At 39.3% G+C, this 24950-nt stretch overlaps 1 long non-coding RNA gene and 1 pseudogene across 1 annotated transcript; both read right to left on the reverse strand.

Annotated features, from left to right (window-relative positions):
* Positions 1–1080: 1080 nt before the first annotated feature.
* On the reverse strand, positions 1081–24167 carry LOC143864164 (uncharacterized). The gene is made up of 3 exons (XR_013241112.1): positions 24007–24167; positions 23064–23104; positions 1081–2042 (listed from the first exon to the last, which is right to left on the reverse strand). It is a non-coding gene; the product is annotated as an uncharacterized LOC143864164 (long non-coding RNA).
* Positions 18664–19385, reverse strand: LOC143864156 (VIN3-like protein 2 pseudogene; annotated as a pseudogene).
* Positions 24168–24950: the final 783 nt, after the last annotated feature.

The raw sequence follows: 24950 nt of genomic DNA on the forward strand, positions 1-24950 counted from the left end.
GGTCCCACCAAGAATTTTATCAAATGATCTCACCTACTAGTAAATGTTAATTTTTCAATGCCCTCCAAATGGACAGTTTAAATTAAAAAAAACAGTGAAGATAAAAGTAATAGTATACATTCAATGGCGTAATTCTTTTTAAATGAAATAAATATAATTAAATGGCTTTCTCAAACAAATTTAATCCATAACTAAGTAAGACTCTTTGACAGGCAAGTCTGCTCCTTGTACATTTAGACCATGATAAACATAAGTTGTCTTGATCCCTCAAAAGATCATGATGAACATATGCATGCTCATATCTCCAAATGGAATTGTCTGAGATGAATCAGATAATCTGATTCAATGAGAACTTATCCTGATAGTGTAATTTAGTAAAGATGATTCATATAATCTGATTCGATGAGAACTTATTCTGACTAGTGTCATTTAGTAACACCCAGTTCGTGAATATATTTACCTATCTAGAATTACATCTTGACGTGTATGTCAAGAGAAGCTCATCGTGTGGATAGAAAGTAGCTAGATTCATAGCTGGAAAAAATTCTATGATATTATGTTATGACCTGTATACATCGAATTTCTAGTCAGAGGTCTTGATTGTGATCAGATAGTCATGGTGCTTACTATGCTGCCTATCCAATAGCAATGTCAAGTATTTAATCGAAGATTCACAAATTATTTTGTAAATATATTTAATCATAAACATGAATATTTTCATGAGAATTTTGGGCGTTTTGTTCATTTAGGCACTATTTTGAGAAGCTAAATGATTTAGGCACGAACTCAACTTGTCACATATGCTTTAGCCAGCTGTTCAACGCGGTTTAAAGCTTTTTGGGAATTGTAACAACAGGTTAAGCATATAGAGCAAGGTGAGTTCATGCATATTATCAAAATATGTGCTGATATCATTTCGTTTGATAAGTGACTTTGAGTACAGAACTGCTGGACTCAAAATTAGATGCCGCTATGGGGTAAATTTTCTAGTCATTTTATCCTCTGATTGAGTTTGATGTGATGGAATGACAATTTTTCCCCAAAACTAGCTTTTGCATGAGATGAGACACATAGCCCATGTAAAGAAATGTTATTCAATTTTCATGTAAGCGATTCCATAAATGTATGGCTGAAAACAAATGAAGATCATACCAACAAGAATGAAATGGCAATTTTATCCCTACAAGAACTAGAATGCTTTACCTGTGGCCCGTCTATTATACCAGCGGCATCTCCATGTCGCTGAGGATGAGATCAAAGACCATGCCAACGGCACAAAGATTGATGGTCGCCTTCACCAACTCGATTTCCACACAAAGGCTGGTTTAAGAGCATGTTCTGAATGTTGCGTTTAACCCTATTTTCATCCACGATGAGGGCGCAGTTAACTTGTTCTTCAGCTCAAACCCTGTCTCGAAGAGGAAGCACCAAGATCTGATACCAAAAATCGTGTGTTTTGTATGAGCAAAGTACAGGTTGGTTCTGCTGGATAGTCAGTAGTATCAGCTTTTTGATGCCATACGGTGTAACCTGCAACCTCTTCTGATATTGCATCTTCTGAGCCCAAAACCACAATAACAGAAATCGAAGATGCATCTTCGAAGCTGATAATGGTGGGAGACATCAAACTCGCATCTGCAAATGTTAAGCACTCAAAATGACTTCTTGATACTGTCCATGTTTGCCTTACGAGCAAGCAAAATATACTATCATGTTATAGGGATTTCCAAGCAATCCATACCCTGCATCTTAGAATCAGGGAACACTTTCAAAACACAAGAAAGTATAGAGTCTAGCGTCTCCAATTCAAAAGCACACAGCTTCTGAACCTCTGCACCAGATGAGTGCCTGTTGACAATGCCACATGCCAAAGATCCAACTTCTGCCTCAAGCTTCTTTGCTGCTTCATCCACAATCTCATGTAGCTTTTGGTATTTCTTGGTTCCACTGAGAAGTATGCGGCTTAGAGAGACCCGATAACACAGTACATCAACTCATCTAGCATCCTTCGGTATTATTAGCTGTTGCCTCCAGCATCGCACCTGCATCAACGAGAAAGGGTTCGACTTGAAAGCAGAGTCTTGGTTAGCCATTCAACCGTTGTTTGTAAACTCGCACTAGGACAATAACTTACCCAATGTAAACGGAGTCAACTAGGACGAATTAATCATCAACTCAGATGAAGAGGGGAAAGGGTGTTTAAACAGTGATCTACACCTTGTATAACAGTTGCTAACTTCTCATAAAAACAACATACGAAATGAAAAAGATCAGGATAAGGTAGGGACATCATTTTCTGTCCGAGAATTTTCAAGCGACTAAAAGTTGAGATTTTGATGCTTCAAGTAGTAACAGTCCAAAGTTAGGAGCCAGAAATGCAATTAAGTAGGTTCAAAGGTAGCTTACAAAGTCTAATAAACGCCAAAGAAAAAAGTTTGAAGATTAACATCACCAGAAGGTTTTGTTTAAATTTTGCTTACAATATAGAGCAAGGCCTCCCAGCCCTTTAACAGTGAACAAGACTGATGCCCTGTAACATATAAAATTTACCCAAAAAGCAATACATTATTCTCGTGCAATGGGAATCCTGCCGGGATTGTCACACAAAGGAAAAAAAGAGCTTGTTCATGGTTCAAAGTTGAAACAAGGTCTTGAGGAATTAAACAAAACCACAGAAACATAATAAAAGGTAACAAATACTATATCAAATCCTCTACGGCAATAAAAGCAAACAATATCAACCATGTGACAGGTCTTTTGCGAGATTTAGGTGAAACATCATCACATGATTGCAGGAAGAATTGGTAAACAGGCAAGTACCTCAGCTCTTTTGCCCTCACATAAACAATAACTAAACATATCTTTTCCATGTGCAGGTATCCATTGATTCCATTCCTCGTAAGAAACCAACGTAACTGTTACTTTATCCTGGTTAACCATAAAAGTACAGATAATCCTAAACTGAATGCTTTTCGCTTCTCACCCAACCTCAGGATGTTCCTTGGAAACATGTTAACAAGGATAAACAAAAATAATCATTCACAAAAACTGACAGTACGACCGAATGAAACTGTTAGTATAATCGAGTGCCGATATTTTTTTTTGAAATAGCGAATTGCATTAATAAGAAAAGATGACAAGGGAGCACCCGAGAAGGGGCAACCCAGAGAACAAAAACAAGAAAGAAGAAACAGAGAAGAAGAAGAAACGATACAATAAAAATAACAAGATTAAATTACGGGGGAAGATGATCGAACCAGAGAATACTCTCCCTCCCAACTCCTTGCTTGGCTAACCCATCCGCCTTTTCGTTTGCCGACCTCCAAACGTGATTAAAGACAATAGCCGAACCTGTAACAAAATCCTCAATTTCTTCAAATAACGCCAAAAATCTCCAAGGAGGAGCTACACCACCCTTCAACCACCGAATGACATTCAATGAATCCCCTTCAAGATATGGTCTAATACTTCTTTGCTCAACTTCTTGATCCCAAAATAAGCAGCTTTAACTTCCGCCTCAGAAGAATCACACACACCAATAGGACCAGAAAAAGCCCAAAGAATCTCACCAAACTCATCACGGCAAAGACCGCCCACCCCCGCTGGACCCGGGTTTCCAAAACAAGCACCATCAAAGTTGATTTTCAACATTCCTAGCATCGGAGGCTCCCATCTTTGGACTATGTTAATTTTCCTCTCAGTACTAAAGCACACTTCCCTCCAATGTTTCCAAAGATCAAAGGCCGATACAAAAAGAAAAGATGGAAGACATCTAACCCATGTTATGACCAATGCTATAATCCGCATGTACAAATAATAAGGTGATTTGGCCAAACCCTCAAACACCCTAGAGTTTCTTTCCTTCCAAACCACCCACCACATAGCTAGCAAACACACATTCCACAATAATTTCCCTCTCTTTTTCCATGGCGTAAACCCCCACATACTCAAAAGATTCTGAATAGTTCTAGGGAAGACCCAAGTGATTCCAAACCTCAGAAAGATACATCTCCATATGATCCTGGTGAAAGAACAGTGCATTGATAAATGGTCCACAGATTCCCCATCATTAAGACAAAGAGGGCAGTGATCAATTAGCAACAACCCACGGTTTCTCAAGAAGTTAATGGTTTGTATCCTTTGATGACAAACGGCCCAACCGAAGATACTAACTCGAGGTGGGCAATGAAAATTCCTTACCTTTGCAGAAAATGCAGGAACAGAAGGAGGCATCAAACCATTATAAAAAGATTTGACAGAGAAAATGCCGGATGATTCCACTGTCCATATTCTTTTGTCTTGACCCCCACGTTTTACATAGCACTTATTAAGGAGCCGCCACAACCGAGATTCATCCTCACTTTTCCACTCAAAAAGGATTCTACTAAAGGCAGGACACCATATCAACTTACCATCACTACGATCAAAACTTTCACAAACGAAGGCTTCTTTGTTAACAGCCACCCGATACAGCCTAGGGAACAAGATCATTAACTGCTCCTCTCCACACCACACATCACTCCAAAACTTAATTCTATCACTACCATAGACCCTGAACCTCACCTTTAGATTAAAGGAGCAAGCTAATTTCAAGATATCTCTCCACGCAGTCAACCCCTTTTTCTTATATTCGTCCTTTGATTCCCACCCACCCGGAATACAACCATACTTACTACAAATCACCTTAGCCCATAAATTAGACTGCTCTTCCCCAAATCTCCACAACCATTTTCCCAATAAGGCATGGTTAAACTCCCTAAACCTCCTAATGCCCAAACCTCCAAACTTTATAGGCACACATACATCACTCCAGTTCACCAAAGAGATGCCTTTCTTCTCCTCATTTCCACCCCACAAAAATCTATGCTGGATCTTTTCAATACGCAAGGCAACACTAACCGGGCACATAAAAAGAGACATAAAATATATAGGCAAATTGGCCAATACAGCCTTAATCAATACCAACCTACCTCCCCTAGACACAATATTTCTCTTCCAAGTATCCAACCTTCTCCCAATCTTCTCAATTATCGGTTCCCAAACAGTTTTATCAGGTTTACTAACTCCTAAAGGTAAACCAAGATAAGAAGCGGGAAGGTAATCAAGATCACACCCTAAAATTCCGGCCATCTCTAAAGCCTCAGCCGAGGGAATATTTAGGGCATACATTTTAGACTTGTGAAAATTTGATCTTTGACCAGAGATAAGTTCGTAACATCTTAAAGTAGCTTTCAAATTGAGCACTTGATCCTTATGAGGTTCACAAAATAAAAGGGTGTCGTCCGCAAATTGTAAGTGAGATACCTCTACATTATCACCCCCTATTTTAAAACCCTTAAATATCTCCAGACTGCTACCTTTAGCCAGCAATCTACTAAGAATTTCTGCCATAATTACAAACAAGAAAGGGGATAACGGATCCCCTTGCCGAAGACCCCGAGAGGATTTGAAAAAACCCTTGGGAGACCCATTGATCAGAACCGAGAACCACGCCGAGGATAAGCACATCCTAATCCATTGACGCCATCTTCCCCCAAACCCCATTCTATCGAGTAACATATCTAAACACTCCCACTCCACCCTATCATATGCTTTTTCCATGTCCAATTTACACAAGATCCCTTTCAACCCAAGCCTGCGATAATAATCAATAGCCTCATTCGCAATGAGGGAACAATCCAAAATTTGTCTTTTGGCCACAAAGGCACATTGACTACCAGAGATAATCATAGGGAGCACTCTTTTAAGGCGCTCCGCTAACACCTTAGCTAAGATCTTATACAAACATCCCACAAGACTAATAGGTCAAAAATCAGAAACCTTGGAAGCCCCCACAACCTTTGGAACTAGAGTAATAAAAGTAGCCCCAGTACCCTTGTCTAACACCATGCCCTGATGGAATTTCCTAAAGAAACCTACTATATCTTCCTTCACATATGGCCAACATGCTTGGAAGAATGCCAAACAAAAACCATCCGGCCCAGGAGCCTTATCTCTACCCAAGGAGAAAACCCCTCTCTCAATTTCCTCCTCCTCAAAAGGCTTCTCCAAAACTCTGCATTGATCCTCGTCTAGGCGCTTAAAAACCAACTCCTCCGGAGTCGGTCTTAAAGAACCATCCGACGAGTACAATTTCTTATAAAATTCCAAGATCACCCCAGTGATCTCATCCTTATCTGTGATCTTTTCACCCTCAGCCTCCAAGAACTCAATCCTATTGCCCCTCCTCCTTACACTAGCCATGGCATGAAAATATGCAGTGTTCTTATCCCCCTCCTTTAGCCATTTAACTCTTGACTTTTGTCTCCAGGATATTTCCTCATGCAGAAGTATACCATTGTGCTCCGCCTTAATTCTACCCAACTCCTCTCTCAAGATGCTGGTCCCATTCCCCTCACCCTCAAGAAAATTTATTTCCCCTATCTACTCTCCAACCATCTCAAACGATTTTGATCAAGGGCTCTTTTCTCTTTGACCCATTCCCGCAACTTTTTCTTCACAAATCTGAGCTTACGACCTATTACCACATCTGAAGGCCCTTCCGATTTAAGAAAACTCCACCATTCCCCCAACCTTTCCTCCATACGAGGAGCTTGCAACCATGCAATCTCAAATCTAAACGGAGGAGGACCCCAAGATTCAAGCCTAGGATATAAAAGAATAGGGCAATGATCGGACACCGAGTGAATCAAGGATCTTTGATACACATCAAGAACCAGATTTGACCAACCGGGACATATAAGAAACCGATCAATCCTGCTCTGACTCTCGCCTCTATTCCAAGTAAAACGAGCCCCAGCCAACGGAAGATCAACTAACTCATGGTTAGCAATGAAATCATCAAATGCTACCATGTTTCTTGTTGTTCTCCTACAACCGCTTCTTTCACCTACGAATCTAATCTCATTAAAGTCTCCTCCTATGCACCATGGAAAGACCTACCGGTCCCGAACCACATTTAATTCCTCCGAAAACCTTCTCTTTTCCACCCTTAAGGAAGGCCCATAAATCCCAGTGAAAACAACCTTTGATGCATCCTCCACCCGCTGGAGGACAACGAAAAGTGAATGATTTCCTATCCATTCATCCACACTTATCCAACACAGCTCATCCCATGCTACAAGAATACCCTCCGAGGCCCCATTGGAACCCATATACGAGAAACTCCAATCCCCCCTAACCCCTAGACTCTTCAAGGTAAACCTATCTATTACTTCTAGTTTTGTTTCCAAAATGCATATCAGAGTTGGTTTTAGTTTTCTAACAAGGTCTTTGATTTGGGCCCTTTTTGCCAGGGCCCCCAATCCATTAATGTTCCATGAGAGAATCTTCATAATGAAACAATTTTGATGAATTTCCTCCCCTTTCTTCCACTCAACTTCTTGGCAGATGGAGAGACCAACACCTCCACCTCACTCGATTTCCCTTCGTAATTTATCTCGGATTTCAATCTCGCTAACTCCCTAAGCGACTTCTTAGAACACTCAGCAAAACTAGACTTCCTTGAGTCATCCCCCTCCACCTCTCTAATTTCTGCCGACTTTATCATCTCACGGTAATTTTCCACCGGGCCTCTATACTTCACTCCTAATTTTTTACTTACCTCGATAGTATGATCTACCATTCTATCCACCTCTCTAGCCCTCTTTTCTTCAATTAACCCTACACTACTCTCCAACCCTCCCACAGAAGCACCCCTAATCAGGGAACAAGAATCAGGATCCCTTAACGGATGTTCCAAATCAAGTGCTATGCTTCTAGTGTAAGCGCCATTTAAATCAGAATATGGTAATGGAATTTCCGGATTTAATCTGTCAACACATTCATAAAGGACTCTATAGCCCAAATCAGTTCTCTGCACATCAACACAAGGAGAAGAAAAATCATTAGCCAAAACCAAATCAAAGGAACTCATACCTTCGACGGACATGCCTCTAGGGATACAAACCTCTAACCCCAGTTGAGGTCTGATGAATTGATCCCGATAACTCCCACCCTCTTTATCTTCTACGTGCGATCCGCAAGGGCTACAAATATCATCTTCCATTTGAAACCTGATTGCATGGTTCCGATCATTTGCACCTACTCTGCCTAGAGGATTTGGACTCCTTCCCTCGCCCAAACAGAGATCTCCACCCGGAACATCAGAAACCTGATCTACGCATGATGATGCTATGCAAGTTGCAACATTAATTCTATGGAACACAACTTCCGTAGAAATATCCTTCTCCACCTGATAATGGCCTCCTCTTCTCGCTCGAGGATCTCCCTGGTTCAATATAGAGGAATCACACCCCATAACCTCCTCACCACCAATTACACTTTCTGCCCCAACAGATATCTCCCTCCAATCGCCAAAACTAAGTTCCTGAGCATCCGAAGTTTCGATCCCTATCCCAGGAGGCGATAAACACTGGTTTGGAATAGGAGAGAACTCAATCAAAGGTGGAAATGCAATCCCGTGGGACAATCCCCTGCATCTAGAATTAGAAGGCGACTTGGGCCCATAAGCATGACCCACGTTGGCTTTCAGAGTGCTGACTATATTATCCACCATTTGGATCAAATGATTTCTCAGCCCATTTAATGGTACATCCACCGGGTCAACAGATTCTAACTCATGTTCATTTACAGAAGAGTCCACAATAGGCCTCCTACCTACCATAGGGAGATCCAGCCCATAAAATCTCGGTAAGTCATAACCGGCCAAACCGGTAGGCTGATTGCAAAGATAATCATCACCAACCCCCACACAGCTGTCACCCACAGCCGCAAATCCCGAGATCTCCTCCCGCCCACTTCTCTCCAACTGGCAATTAACATGTGTTTCATGAATTTGATTTTCAAACTCATAGCTATTTTGCGCCCCAAGCCTATCATTCGCCATAGATCGAACGCCCTCCCTCTCCTTGCTAGTTTGCACCTCCACCATCTCTGTCCCCCTCTCCAAACTGCCTTCAACACTCCTGGAATCTCCATCGATGCTAAAATCCTCCTCGGATCCCTCCGAACTGCTCCGATCCGACAATGATGCATATACCTCCTTATTGGATAATGCCGATTCCTTCGAGCTTTTTGCCCACATCGTTAAACCCTCAATACACACCGGGATAGACACCACCACCGGACATTCCGAATTGGTCGCGATACGCAACCTAGCCCTTTGATATCCCCTTGCAGCTCTACATGATTCATCTATTTCGATTACCCTGCCAATTTTCATGCCAATTTTCTTAAAGTTTTCCACACACCAAGCATTAGGAGGAACTCTAGAAATACTCCACCACTCCGTCTCTACCAAGTTTTCAAACTTCTTCGACCAGGTACTCAGCTCCACAAAAGGCGAATTCCCGGCAGAAAACCATGTAAGTTTTTCGTTCATCAAAACTGCCTCCGATTCTAGGATTATCATCACTTCCAATTCATCAAGTTTATACACCTTGATAGACCCCTTAGAGACCTTCCTTTGATTCAGCCAGAACTCCAACGCCTGCACATTACCAGACCATCCCGGTCCGATCCTGCCCCATATGCTATGATTAGAGCCTTTTAAAGACACCAGGGGGACTACATCGCTACTCTCGGGTTCTCCAAAAACAATGTTAAGAGAAGAATCAGAGATATTGGTACCAGGATGTCCAACGATCTCCTCATCAACAATCGTTCGAGAGTTTGTAGCATTATGATTCGGATCCATCACCTTTCTTGCTAAGTTAATGTCAAAAGAAGACCAAATTTTTCCACAGCCCCAACATTCTACCCGTCTCTTGAAGTTATGAAAGCTACATTTACAACACTTCCAGTCTCCAAGGTTATGAGATCCCCTTTTTTTCCACATTTTATCAACTCTCTTTGTCCTACGATTCCTCTGGATCAGCCATGGAGGCTCCATTCCTCCGGATCAGCTACTATATAGGTTGAAATCTCTCTCTGTGTTTGAACGAAAGAGAAAGATGCAAACCTAAAATCCCCAAAACGGGAGATGCAACCGAGAAGAGGACAATCTTGTTTCTCCTCCTCTGGAAGAAACGAGAGATACAACCCAATAGCAACAAGATGCTAAAAACACCCACAAGCAGAGGATCATTGGCGAGGACAAAACCCACGATGGAGAGAAGAGTGCTTGGGCGAGATTTCTTAGAATACAAGATCCAAATCGTGCTGTTCGAGCCCTCGATCCAAAACCTGAGAGATAACTGAATACCCTTTCCCATTCTGCAATTCCTGTGATGGAGGCTCCCTTTTCTCAGCTGATCGAAGAAGCGTCGCAAAAGCCAGATCTCAGATCCCCTTTTCTTCTCCCATTCGGAAAAAGCCAGGCTCACACAGAGTGAGGCAATCTCAATAGCAAGGGAAATCGGAGGCGAGGGGGAGGTGAATGGCATCGGAGATATTCTCCATGGAACTCTTTTCTCGATATCTTGCCTAGCCTAATACTCCCATTACTCTTCCAAGGTTGAGGAAGATAGACTTGAAATTTTTACCAGAATTGAAGAGCATTTGTAGGATGATGTTTATTTTCGAGTGCCGATATTGTAATTGCAATTGGTTAATAACAGGATGTAACGAAGAACCTCAAGTAAAACCAAGTGACTTTTTCAAGTAATTGATTGTGATATGTGTACTTGTATGGAAAAAAATCCCTTTCCTCAAAATAGAAAACTGGCCAAATCCAAACTAACCAGGTTACACTGCACACTTAATAGATGCCTGAGCAGAAATAGACCTTTTATCTATGATTAGTGGACACAGACACAGGTGTTGCGTGTTGACACGGACACGAAGTGTCGAACACGGCAACCCCCCAAATTTAGAAATGGGGACACGGCTAAAATAGAAAGTATATATGATACTACAACAAATATTAGTCAAAGAAGAGCTTAAAAGAGTTTATAATAAAAGAATAGTTAATATTAAAAGAGGTAAACACAATATGCAATAATAAAACAGAATGTCACACTTGACTCAACACAAAAACACGTCCACACACCCACAATAACTTATACTAGTACATTTGAAAGTGTCCGAAGGAGTGTTGACGCAGGTGGACATGCGTGTCATGTCGGACATGGAAGGATACGTGTGTCAGCAATAAATTCAAAGTGTCAACTAAATCATAGGCTTTTTTCAAAGGGTAAATGACAGATATACTAATCAAATCAAGGAAAATCTACAAAGGGGCCGAGGTGAACCCCAAGGCTAAATCAAAAGGAGAAGAACAAAAAAAAAAGTGCCCGAAAAAAATCACTCCTTGAAGCATTAGAAGCTTGCCCTATGATACCCAAAATACAAACATGGATATGGACATGGCCGCAGGAATGGAGATATGACTCCATATTTTCCAAAATATCTGACCCAAATACAGATATAGGTATTCTATACAATGACATAGGATATAAGACACGTATAAATTAGATGGAATTAATAAAAACTTCAAAAAGACATTTATAAGATACATACTCGAAATTATAACTGCAAATATGTGACAGTAATAAGAGAAAACATGATAATTATAAAAAAAAGAGTGAGATGCGTTTGAAACATGAAATTTATTTTCACATACTCTAAATCACTCACGAACAAAAAATTTATAAATTATAAGATACAAATCACTATTTCTAATTACATAATAAACAAATATTTAATTTACTTAAGCTTTTGGAATGAAAACAAAATGGATATTTAACATGTTTCCTAGAAGTACTAGCACTCAATACATGTAAAACATGAGTATAGCTCCCCCATTTACAAGTGTAAGGGTAATAGAGTTTTCAAGTAGAAATTTTCTTCCGTTGCATTAATAATTATTAATACGAGAAAAAGCTTGTAATAAGTACGAAATACCTAGAATCATTCAAAAAAAGGTATGAAATACCTAGAATTATGGAACTAATAAAGATGTCATATAGATTACACATAGGCATCAAATATTACGTGTAGAAACAAATATTAGAAATTCAAAAGGTTACATATCACATGTATTAAAGCATAAGAAAAATCCTTCTTGTATACAAGTAGTTATGAAGAAAAAAAACTGCAGAATTCCAAAACACCACATTGTCAAAATTTGCAACTTTAAGGCATAATGACACAATTTGAAAGTTAATAGATATAATAATGTATAATGATAGAATTTGTTAGACACCATATTACATAACATCAATGTTTTTTCTCTTCATAATTCAGTTATGTGAACAACTTTGAGATAGAGCCGCCCAATGACAGAATCTGTAATAACCATCAACGGAAAGACATGTTTCCTCAGTTTTTTAACAACAATTTTCCCATTATGGAAAGCATTGCCTTGGCAAATCCAAATTTCCAGATGATAAAATTAAATTAAATTCTCAGCGTGGTTCTTGAGGAACCCAATAGAGAGGAAAGTACCAATGATTTAGTCGGCACTTGGAATTTATAGCTGACCCATGTGTCCTGCAGTGTCCGACAAGACACGCATGTCCACACATGTCGACTGATGCAGTGCCAACATGGCAGCCATGTCATGCCTAGGTGGTTTTGGTGGAGTTCCAAGGTGCAGTCCCTCATTAATGTTGCTGGTCCGTTTTGAACCTACTTTTTGAGCCTCTAAATGGAAGAATTATGGAAAATGGTAAACTACAAAGTTGTAGGTCTCTTTGAGATCTTTCCAACAAGTATTTGTGCTTGGAAATTGGATAAGAGGGTAGAAAGTTATGGTAGTTTTGGTGGACTGTGTCTGTGGGTTCCCAAAACAGTCAAAGTTAGTGAGTTCCAATGCAATTAATGTTATGTTAGTCCCTAAGCTAGCTAGTGGAGGATCTTGAACGAATTCGCTTTGATTTTATTTTATTTAAAGAGTTAGAAACCATCTTTAGAGGGGATTTTGGATGTTGAGAAACTTATGTAATTGATGGAATATCAATTGGGTTGAGCATTGCTCCCATTTTCTTCTTCTTCTCTTGTTGTGTTCTTGATTTCTATTTTTCTTCTTCTTCCCTCTTAAGCACCCGCATTATCTGGTATCAGAGCTAACGTTACTCTCTTGGGCTAGCTTCGATTTGATTTTCATGGCGGCACGAAGAGGTAGAGGAAGGCGTGGTAACCAAATGATAGAAGATTTGAGAGATGAAAGAGATGATGAACTTCAAGCACTTCGAAGACAAGTTGATCAACTTACCATGCGACTTGAACGCCAAGAGGCTCGTAGTGAGCATGGTAGATCAAGCCGTGGAGGTTCTAGTGATGAATCCGATGTGAATCCCTTCGCCAATACTCATGAAGATGCTAGGTTGGGAAGGTTCTATCGTGATTTCGACACCGTCAAGATTGACTTGCCGGAGTTCCATGGTCGTCTACAACCCAAAGAGTTTATTGAATGGCTTAGTGCCATTGAGAAGTTCTTTGATTACAAGGAGACACCCGAAAGCCAACGTGTGAGGCTTGTGGCTACAAGGCTTCGTGGCTACTCTTCAACATGGTGGGATAAGGTTCAAGAGATGAGAATCCGCAAAGGAAAGCGTAAGATCTCTTCTTGGGAGAAAATGAAGTCAAGGCTTAAGGAGAGATTTTTTCCGTTGGATTTTTCCCAAATTATCTTTTCTCAATTCAACAACCTACGCCAAGAATCCAAGAGTGTGTTGGACTACACCGAAGAATTCTACAAACTCATAGCTCGTAATGATATTCAAGAGGGTGAAGATCAACTTGTGGCAAGGTATGTTGATGGTTTGAAGTTTTCCATTCGTGATGAGGTGGAAATGCACCGATCCTTGAGCGTCAATGATGCTTATCAACTAGCCTTAAAGGTGGAGGCTAAGCTTTCTCGTCGTGGTGCTAAAAGGTATGTGGATGTTCGTAGTCTCTATCCTTCTTCTAAAGGTGAATCTTCACATGGTAGAGGAACAAAGTCAAGGTCCGAATATTTCAACAAAAATTCTACAAAATCAGCCCCTACACATCAAGTTGGAAATCAGCCCAATCGTCCCAACAATTCAAATGCTTGCTTCAAGTGTGGTCAAGTTGGCCATCGTTTCAAAGATTGTCCAAAGCGGTAAGTAGTGGCCTTCGGTGATGAAGAAAATGATGATAATTTTGTTGATGATTCAAATCAGCCCATATATGATGAGGAAGATGACATACAACATGAAGAAATCGAACCCGAAGAAGGAGAAAGCTTGGTGATCCAAAGAGCACTTGCTACACCAAAGGTTGAATCCGATGATGATTGGCTCCGTTCCAATATTTTCAAGACTCGATGCAAATCTCATGACAAGGTTTGCACCATTGTGATCGATGGTGGGAGTTGTGAGAACATCGTATCTCATGACATGGTGAACAAGCTCCAGCTCAAAACCGAACCACATCCAAAGCCCTATCGAATTGCATGGTTTAAGAAGGGTAATGAGGTAAAAGTTACTAAACGATGTTTAGTTTCATTTTCTATGGGTAAGAATTACCATGATCAAGTTTGGTGTGATGTTGTCCCTATGGATGTGTGTCACATACTCTTAGGAAGGCCATGGCAATATGATAGAAATGTTACCCATGATGGTCGTAAAAATACATATACCTTTCGAATGAAAAAAGTGGAGATTGTTCTTTTGCCTAGTAAGGAGGAAAAGACACCCAAATCTTTACAAGAGGAGGGTAGTAATTTTCTCACTTCATCAATGTTTGCAAGAGAAAGTGAGAGTAGTGGTGTCATTTACATGCTAGTGGCGAAAGATTTGGGAATATCCTTTAATGTGCCTAGTGAGTTAGAACCTCTCTTGGAGGAATTTAAGGATGTCACACCCGATGAGTTGCCCAATGGACTCCCTCCTTTAAGAGACATTCAACATCAAATTGATTTGATTCCCGGTTCTAATCTTCCCAACAAGGCTCACTACCGTATGAGTCCTAAAGAGCATGAAGAGTTGAATAAGCAAGTCATGGAGTTGTTGAAGAAAGGTTACATCAAAGAAAGCATGAGTCCTTGTGCGGTGCCGGCATTACTTACTCCAAAGAAAGATGGAACATGGCGTATGTGTGTGGATAGTCGTGCCATAAACCGGATCACTATCAAATACCGGTTTCCCATTCCAAGAATTGATGATATGTTTGACATGCTTGCCGGTTCAAAGATATTTTCCAAGATTGATCTTAGAAGCGGCTACCATCAAATTCGAATCAAGCCGGGTGATGAGTGGACCGCTTTCAAGGCATGTGAAGGCTTGTATGAGTGGCTTGTTATGCCATTTGGTCTCTCCAACGCTCCAAGTACCTTCATGCGGGTAATGAATCAAGTCCTTCGCCCTTTCATTGGAAAATTTGTTGTTGTTTATTTTGATGACATTCTTATTTATAGTCATGATAAAAGTGAGCATGTAGAACATTTGAAGGTTATTCTAACCACTTTGAGAGGTGAAAAACTCTATGTAAACCTCAAAAAGTGTTCTTTCATGACAACTAGCCTAGCTTTCCTAGGCTTTGTTTTGACTTCAACAGGGATTAGAGTGGATGATGAGAAGATCAAAGTTGTCTAAGAATGGTCTACCCCAAAGAGCTTGCAAGAAGTGAGGAGTTTCCATGGATTGGCCTCATTTTATCGCCGATTCATAAGAAATTTCAGCACCATATCAGCCCCCTTGACGGATTGCATGAAGAAAGATGAGTTCAGGTGGACTATGGAGGCCGAAAAGAGTTTTCAACTTATAAAGGGCAAGTTGTCTAGTGCTCCTGTGCTTGCTTTGCCGGACTTTGAGAAGATGTTCGAGGTTGATTGTGATGCCTCTCATGTGGGCATTGGCGGAGTACTTAGCCAAGAAGCTCATCCCATTGCCTTCTTTAGTGAAAAACTCAATGAAGCAAAGAAGTACTCTACCTATGATGTGGAATTTTATGCCATTGTTCAAGCACTTCGGCATTGGCGATCGTATCTTGTTCAAAGGGAGTTTGTTTTGAATTCCGATCATGAAGCTCTCAAGCACATCAACAATCAAGGAAGCCTAAATCGAAGACATGCAAAGTGGGTTTCTTTCTTACAAGAATATACTTTTGTGTTAAAGCATAAGAGCGGAAAGTGAAATCAAGCGGCGGATGCTCTTAGTAGAAGAGTGGCTCTTCTTAATTCCGTGAGTGTGCAACTTGAAGGGTTTGATACCATTAGAGACATGTATGCAAATGATTAAGACTTTGGTGAAATTTGGAAGCTTTGCAAAGAAGGGAAGCATGCAGATTATCTTCTTCAAGATGATTTTCTCTTTAAGGGGAATCGTTTATGCATTCCAAAATGCTCCCTTAGAGAGTATGTTATAAAAGAACTACATTCGGGAGGTTTGGGAGGACATTTTGGAAGAGACAAAACTATTTTGCTAGTGAAAGAAAAGTATTTTTGGCCGACCATTTACATAGATGCGATGCGTTATGTGAAGGGATGCCGAATATGCCAAACATGCAAGGGACAAACTCAAAACACCGGTACCTACACCCCACTTCCACTTCCTAATGCTCCATGGGAAGATGTTAGTATGGATTTTGTGGTTGACTTGCCGAGAACTCAAAGAGGTAATGATTCCATCTTCGTAGTTGTTGATCGCTTCTCTAAAATGGTCCATTTCATTCCTTGCAAGAAGACTATGGATGCTTCTTATGTTGCTAATCTTTATTTCAATGAGGTAGTTAAGCATCATGGTGTTCCGAAGTCCATTGTTTCGGATAGGGATACTAAGTTCCTTAGTCATTTTTGGAGATGCTTATGGAAAAGAATTGGTACTCTTTTGCTCTATAGTAGCGCCTATCACCCTCAAATCGATGGACAAACCAAGGTGGTGAATCGAACTTTGGGAAACTTGCTTAGGAGTTTGGCGGCAAAGAGGCCCAAGCAATGGGATATGGTGCTCCCTCAGGCGGAGTTTTCTTATAATTATGTTGTGAATCGTTCTACCGGTAAAAGTCCATTTGAAGTGATTTATGGAAAAACTCCAAAACACTATCTTGATCTTGCACCCATTCCCGATCCATCATTGTCTAACAAGAAGGCGGAAGATTTTGCTACTACCATGACAAAGATTCATGAAGAAGTGAAGAAGAATCTTGAAGAAAATACCGAGAGGTACAAGCAAGCGGCCAATACTCATCGCCGAATCAAAATCTTCAATGAAGGTGATCTTGTGTGGGTTTATTTGAAGAAGGAACGATTTCCAGCCGGATCCTATAACAAGCTCAAGGAGAAGAAGATTGGTCCATGTCAAATTCTCAAGAAAATCAACGACAACGCATACAAGATTGAGCTCCCTCCAAATATCAATACTCATCCAACTTTCAATGTCAAAGACTTGACAACTTATCATGGAGAGCTTGATGAGAACTCGTGGGCGAGTTCTTTCTCACCCGGAAATGATGATGCAGTGCCAACATGGCAGCCATGTCATGCCTAAGTGGTTTTGGTGGAGTTCCAAGGTGCAGTCCCTCATTAATGTTGCTGGTCCATTTTGAACCTACTTTTTGAGCCTCTAAATGGAAGGATTATGGAAAGTGGTAAAGTACAAAGTTGTAGGTCTCTTTGAGATCTTTCCAACAAGTATTTGTGCTTGGAAATTGGATAAGAGGGTAGAAAGTTATGGCAGTTTTGGTGGACTGTGTCTGTGGGTTCCCAAAACAGTCAAAGTTAGTGAGTTCCAATGCAATTAATGTTATGTTAGTCCCTAAGCTAGCTAGTGGAGGATCTTGAATGAATTTGCTTTGATTTTATTTTATTTAAAGAGTTAGAAACCATCTTTAGAGGGGATTTTGGATGTTGAGAAACTTATGTAATTGATGGAATATCAATTGGGTTGAGCATTGCTCCCATTTTCTTCTTCTTCTCTTGTTGTGTTCTTGATTTCTATTTTTCTTCTTCTTCCCTCTTAAGCACCCGCATTATCGACACTCCTTTGGACACTTTAAAATTGTATTGCTAGGTGTGTCAGTTAATTTGGGTGTCTGGACACATATTTGTGTAATAATCAATAATTTTATGTGTACTTTCGTGTCACAATTTTTATATTTTTAGATGTTGCCATGGAAGACAACTCATATCCATGTCGAAACTTGACACATGAATCCATATTGACAGACTATGATTTTATATACTTTCTATTTTAGACGTGTCCCCGTTTCAAAATTTTGGTGGTTTTTCGTGTCCGACACTCTGTGCCAGTGTCGACACGTGACACTCTTGTCCGTGTCCACAAATCATAGGAGGAAACAGGTTACTGTGCCTGGCAATGAAAAGGTCCTCAACATATTGGCACAAACTCCTCGTTGGAAACCAACAAAATGCCAGAAGAGCTAGCCTCATTCATTCATCCTTCCATCCCAAGTGTTTTACATCGAATCCCACAGTAAAATAGATATATAAAAGCCTTTTCAACTTCCATAGTCCAAACAATGTGTATCGAAGCCTTAACCAACATATGGTACGCAGCCTAAGGCTGCCCGCTCTGCACCATTTCTCTGGCAGCTTCAAACACTCGAAACAACCACAACCACAAGAATCAGATATTCATATTTGAGAATCTTTAATAGCCTCTAGATAGGCCAACATTTTTATGCTGGTAAGGCACAGAAAGTTCTAGGTCTATTCTAATTGACATTAGTAGAAAAAAAGATGTTAAATAGCATACATATGCCAAGATTCACACACAAACACACACATAACAACATGACGATAGGGTCTTTATATTGAAGAAAATCCCAAACCCCAACAATGAAGTAAAGCTTAATAACACAACTATAAAAAGAAATAAGCATGTAGGCAGTTTTACCCAAGCAAGTCATTCACTTTCTAGCAAGATATGCAATAAAAGCACCAATCCAATCTTGTATATTGTACATTTTCAGCAATGCCAGCTCTTTCATGCTTAATAGCACACTCAATACGGCAAGATATGCCACATGAATTGCCCTGATTAAGAGGGTCGGAGTTGCAAACCATCCGAAGACTGGGATCCTTGTTATCATCATATTTGTAGCATATACAGCACGAGCATCTCTCGCAAAACTCATCTTGTTTCCGTACAATCGCCCTACAAGCTAAGTTTTTGCAGTGCATTAAATTGCCATTGTCAACTGCAAAATGGTTGGTTACAATGGCCACTCGTGATGGGTGATCCATCTTCCTATGTCTTTGGGAAGAGATTTGGGTGTTTCTTGGGGAAGGGTGTGACCCAAAGTGTTTGTTGTCAATGTTTTTTTCGGTTTCTTCTCAGATACAATTTTTAAAAGATGCTCTATCATTTTAGACTTTGTTAAGCCAGCTTCCTCTCTTTTCCCATCTCTGCACAGAGGATCTACAAAAGCTCCTGGCGACTCCATGACTGTACCATTTCAGGGGCTCCCTGTGACCGTTTTCATACTTCATACAGAAGTTCTCTCTTTCTCTCCATCATTTGGATGGATCAAGCACAAATGCTGGAGTAACAGAATCCTACATTAGTTGATGAGCAAGGAATAGATAGCAAGATAAAGACTTCAGGCTCAAGATATTAGCCTGACATAAAAGTTATACAAGGACAGCTTCAAGAAGAAGTCAAACAGAACCAGAGCACAATATTCAAGTTATTAAGCAAGTTGGGGATGACAAAAAGAAAGGTGAAAACATGCAAACGCTCATATATTTCCCTAAAAATGTGACCCAATCATCAATCCTATATTTACTTTTATGATTTAGCTGACACTTTGAATTTATTGCTGACACATGTGTTGTGTTGTGTCCGATACGACACGCGTGTCCACACGTGTCAACACTCTTTTGGTCACTTTTAAATGTACTCTTCTTTACCGTGTCAGTTGTGGCATTATGTTTTACTATTGAATATAGAGTTTATCTCTTTTATTATTAACTCTTCTTTTATTATAAACTCTTCTTTAACTAATATTTGTTGTTATATCCCCTCCCCTAAACCAAAAAATGTAAACAAACTCTTATTCCAATACCATATTTATTGTATCATATTGGTCTCCCTTTCTCGTGTGTGTGTGTATATATATATATATATATATATATATATATATATATATATATATATATATATATAGAGAGAGAGAGAGAGAGAGAGAGAGAGAGAGAGAGAGAGATGGTTTGAATCATTAATTGGATTGATTCGCTGGTTTGATTGAACATGCTTATCTGGAATGGTCTCGAGGACTTAAGTGTGCATATAGATCATCATATGTGTGTGACTTTTAGGCTATTGTCATCAATAGTAAAACCCAAATGGATCAATGATCCATATCATGTTGAAAAAACTGTGATGGGCTAACCAAAAGTGTATGATTACTGCGTGTAATTCCCACAATTATGGTTATTAGGAATCTCTTAAGATGCTAGTAAAAATTATTTGCTTATGGTCTTACCTGCAAGTAGTTTTCAGTTAAATATGATTGTTTCATTGTTTGCAAATAATGGTTATAAGTGGTTTTAGCAATGCCATATTTAATGGCCTCTTTGGAAGCCAAAGAAGCCATAATGTCCTATTTAGAAATGAGAAATTATATGGTGGCCGAGCGTGAAGTCCTAAGTGGGTAGTACATGAAAAGTACCACCCTTGATTTTGATCCAACCGCAGCCTATTAAAAAAGTGGGCTGCTGTTGGAACAAATATCAAGGGCGGTACCGCCCACACGGGACTTCACACTCGGCCACCATATAAATACTCTTTAGAAATAAGATTAAACCAAAAGAAACTTATGTTAGTATATCAAATCTAGTAAAATTGGTTCTAGGGTGTTAGTTGTTGTAGATTAGGCAATAAAGCATTTAGGTATTAGATTAGGATTATCTTTCATAAGCTTTTCCTTCTATGCTTATCTTTGAATGACATAACTCCGGGTAAGATTTCAGTTAATTGTAATTGTCTAAGATTAATAGAAATTTATCATTTTTCATCTTATTTGTTTTTATGAATAAAATTTTGTAGCATCTAAAGAGGCCCTAAGGCCATGTTTGGCAGCAATGAATGTTTTTCCATGGAATATTGGTTTATCAATTGGAGAGAGAGAGAGAGAGAGAGAGAGAGAGAGAGAGAGAGACTTGGGCGGGAATGCATTAGTAAGGAGAGGGTGAAAAATGGCTGAAGATAGGGAAAATAAGAAATTCTACTCAAAAGTGAGTTCTTGTTTTCCTTATTCTACACCCCCTTAGGATATCCCCAATCATACCCTCTCAATTCTCTCTTTCTCCTACTCTCTTTGGCCCCTTTTCAACAGTTGGTAAGCTAATATTCCATAAAAAAACAAATTCATGGTTGCCAAACATGGGCTAAGGGTCACTTTTGGATCTCCATCAAAGTTATTTGCAGAAAATGTTATATGCAAATGGTCTTGAAGTTAAATATGACAAATAATGGCTCTAACAGCATTGGAAATGACATATACGTCCTCTTTTTTTTTTTTTTTTTGAATGGTCTGGAAATGGCATATACTTAATGGCTTCATAAGAGGCCTCAATATCTAATATTTTACAAATAAGATTAGATTAAAATAAGGCCACGTTTGGATACCAACAAGATTTAGATTTGGATTTAGTTAATATTTTGAACTGGATCATATCCTTAGATTTCCAAATCAGCTACAACAGTGCAAACAATTCCAATTTTCAAATCTTTTCTGCGAGACATTATTTGGAAATCAATATTTGTGGCAACTTCCTTCACCATCGCTGCTCCTCGACGTTGCTCCGGCAGCAGTGAGACATCCCTCCCTCCCTCACTCTCTCTCTCTTTCTCTCTCTCTTAAAACATGATCATCTTCGTTTTGTATCCAAAACTCAAATCCAAATCAAAATACAAATGCAGGTGGTATCCAAACGAGCCCTAAGCTTATTTGCAAATACGAAACTGGATTCCAAAGATGCTTACGATCTACCCGATATTTTTAAAAGTTTACCAGTTGTTGGTGGCAGTATTGACAACTATAGCCCATGTGGGTAGCTTAGAAAAAAGCATGCGGCAAGTTAAAAGCTTGTTGTGGTACTGTCGAGTTTTGCATTTCCTGTCTTGACTCTTGAATTAGCTGTGGCTTAAATGTAACTACGGGTGCAACTTGGGTCGGGCTCAACCCGAATCCAACTAGGTCATCCGTATTTTGGCATGGGTTGGGTTGGGTTGGGTTGGATTAGGCTTGGGAAAAGACAACCCGATTGGATTATGACTAAGGTCTTGGGCAACTCGATCCAACTGCGTCCCCCAAAATTTTTTACTGTGATTTTTAAAATCTTATAGTCAATTGACCTTATATTTTTTTTCAGCTTTCACTATAGGCCAATGCAAAACAAACCCAGATCCATTTACGAAATTAGGTTAGATGGGTTGGATTAGGGTTGAGAGATTTAGAGGCAGGTTGGGGTTGCAGTTGACCCTTTCCAACCCAAGGTTCAGAATGGGAGGGATTCGCATTGAGATAATGCTACCTTGGTTAGGCTGGGTTGAGGTAATTGCCTTTTATTGTTGATAGTAAAAGTGGATTTTGTGGGCAAGCACTCTTTTCGAAATCGGGTTAGATGGGTTGCCTTTTATTGTTTATAGAGCTTTAATTATTATAGCTTCAATTATACTCAATATTAGAAACTTGAAGTAGAAGATTTTTAGAAGGCATGCATGATATCTAGTTAATAATGAGCTTGTAATTAATGTTATTATTTACAGAAAAGATTAAATTAAAATAATCTCATCGATAAATATTGGGACAAAGGCTTTGTTGAGTTGAGTTGAGTTGAGTTGAGAATCTCATCGATAAATAGCGACTAATACAGTGTATCCAAAGAGTCCCTAATATTCTTAGCACTAGCATTGATGTACATTTGTTTAAAAGTTTTATTATTCGAGTGTTTATATGGTGCCCTAGTGTGAAGTACCATGCATGTGGTACCGCCCTTGATATTTGATCCAATGATAGCCCACTTTTTAAGAGACTTCTGTTGGATCAAATATCAAGGGCGGAACTTTTGACGCACCACCTATGCTCCGGCACCATATAATAAGTCCAATAATTTAGATAATGTTATAAAAACAAAGAAATCTATACTCCATCCACATATAAAAGATGAAAGAAGATTAGACTCGTACCTCTTTTTCCTATATCACCCATCTCGTTCGCCATGTTAATCCTGTCAATTGGAATTTACGTATAAGCATGGAAACAAAAAAAGACAAAGGTATTTTCATCTATTGTTTTGGTTACTTCTACCTTTTCTCTTTTAATCAAGCTCGTTTGTTAGGGCTTCAATTAACTAGTTGTAATGAATGAAAGAATTTAAGAGTGCAGCGAAAGGATAAAAAAATGGCTAGCAATTGTATTTATATTAATATTATTAAAAGAAATTTATATTTCTGAGATTTTATAGGGTGAATGCACATGTAGATCGGTATTGGCGGTATCTGGGAGTAATTAATTCCGATGCGAGGTAACCGTGTGGTGTTTGATGCGAAACCATTTAAGCTAAAGTCTGAATCTATAGTGTGATGTGAAATTATTAATGATGGGTTTCCTTTTCAAAATTTAGTGGGAAATAATATAAATTGAAGGTCCTTTTAGATAAAAATGGAACAACCATGGTTCAAATTATCTTTTATAGTGTGTAAAAAGGGTTTTGGTAGGGATTTTCGTAGAAAGTCATTTAGCGGCTGGCCGTTGCATGAGAAAGGCATTTCTGATTTGTTTTTCTAACCTGGTTTCTTATCCAATAATTATGATCTGGTGAAAACAAAGTTTCTTTTCCAAACTTTTCGAAAAAACTTCCTTTAATCTAAACAGTGCCAAAAGATTTACATCATTATCACGAGAAAATATAAGTGCACTTTCCAGAAAATTTAATTCCAGAAGGCTCAATTCGAAAATGAACTACACATAATTATTCATTCACATGTCAATAACAAAGTTCTAAGACAAAGTAAAACGATAGAATCAGAGGACAGGTTAAAGAAAAACAGTTAAAGAAATGAATACCAACAACCCTAGATCTATCAGTCAGAATAAAAGAACACAATACAGAAGAATTTAACTCCTCACCTTCTCAAGACGACTCCATCTCTCTTTTTCTTCTTCTTCATCGCTTTTTCTCTCTCAGCCCTAACGTGGAAAACAAGAGAAGAGAAGGTGTCATTTTATATAAAATCATAAGGGTAGTGATATCTCCACCCTTCTCTTCATTTTGACAGGGTGGAGATATAAATTTGAGGCTTTTGCAAAACAATTCTGGTAATTTGCTTTGTTTGGAAAAAAAGAACCTTCTAGATTCAAGATAACGGCCGGAGGTATGACGTTGGAATTACCTTGTACTTGGACAGACAATTTGACAAATTTGGTAACGTGAAGAGACCAAAAAAAGAAAAAAAAACTTCTATTTTGTGAGATATTATTGGGTGTAAGCCTTATAGTCCCTTATTTTTCAAAATGTATTGTAGGGACCACACCATAGGATGATCCAAACCGTCAATGTGATGGAACATAACGAAAATAGGTTGTTCCCCAAAAAATCATTTCCATATGATGATCCTAGCCCTCAGATCTATAGATGTTCCCATAACTAGCAGTTCCTCTATAGATCGGAGGGCTGGGATCATCCTATGGAAAATGATTTTTTGGGTACAACCGACTTACGTTGTGGCCCATCACCTACTAGACGGTTTGGATCATCCTATAGTGTGGTCAGTATAGTACTTTTTGAAAAATAAGGGACTATAAGGGCTTACACTGTATAAAATCTCCTGTTTTAGTCCCAAAAAGATGGACTAACCTGATTTGCAAAATTCAACCAACTTGATTACTCTATTTGCAAATCGTCAAAGCAGAAGATTCTTTTTTGCAAATAAAGGAAACGGAAGGGCCTACCTGGTGTGATGGAGTCCCCAATACAGAATGGGTGGAGATATAATTTTTAGGAAAAATAAAGTTGCACCCCCTCAATTTGGTAACACATTCAACGATGACCCTACAGTTTGAAAGTTATCAAC

The sequence above is a fragment of the Tasmannia lanceolata genome, unplaced genomic scaffold, assembly GCF_043159265.1.
Source record: "Tasmannia lanceolata isolate RefF3 unplaced genomic scaffold, GAP_Taslan_0.1 ptg000003l, whole genome shotgun sequence".
Lineage (NCBI taxonomy): Eukaryota > Viridiplantae > Streptophyta > Magnoliopsida > Canellales > Winteraceae > Tasmannia > Tasmannia lanceolata.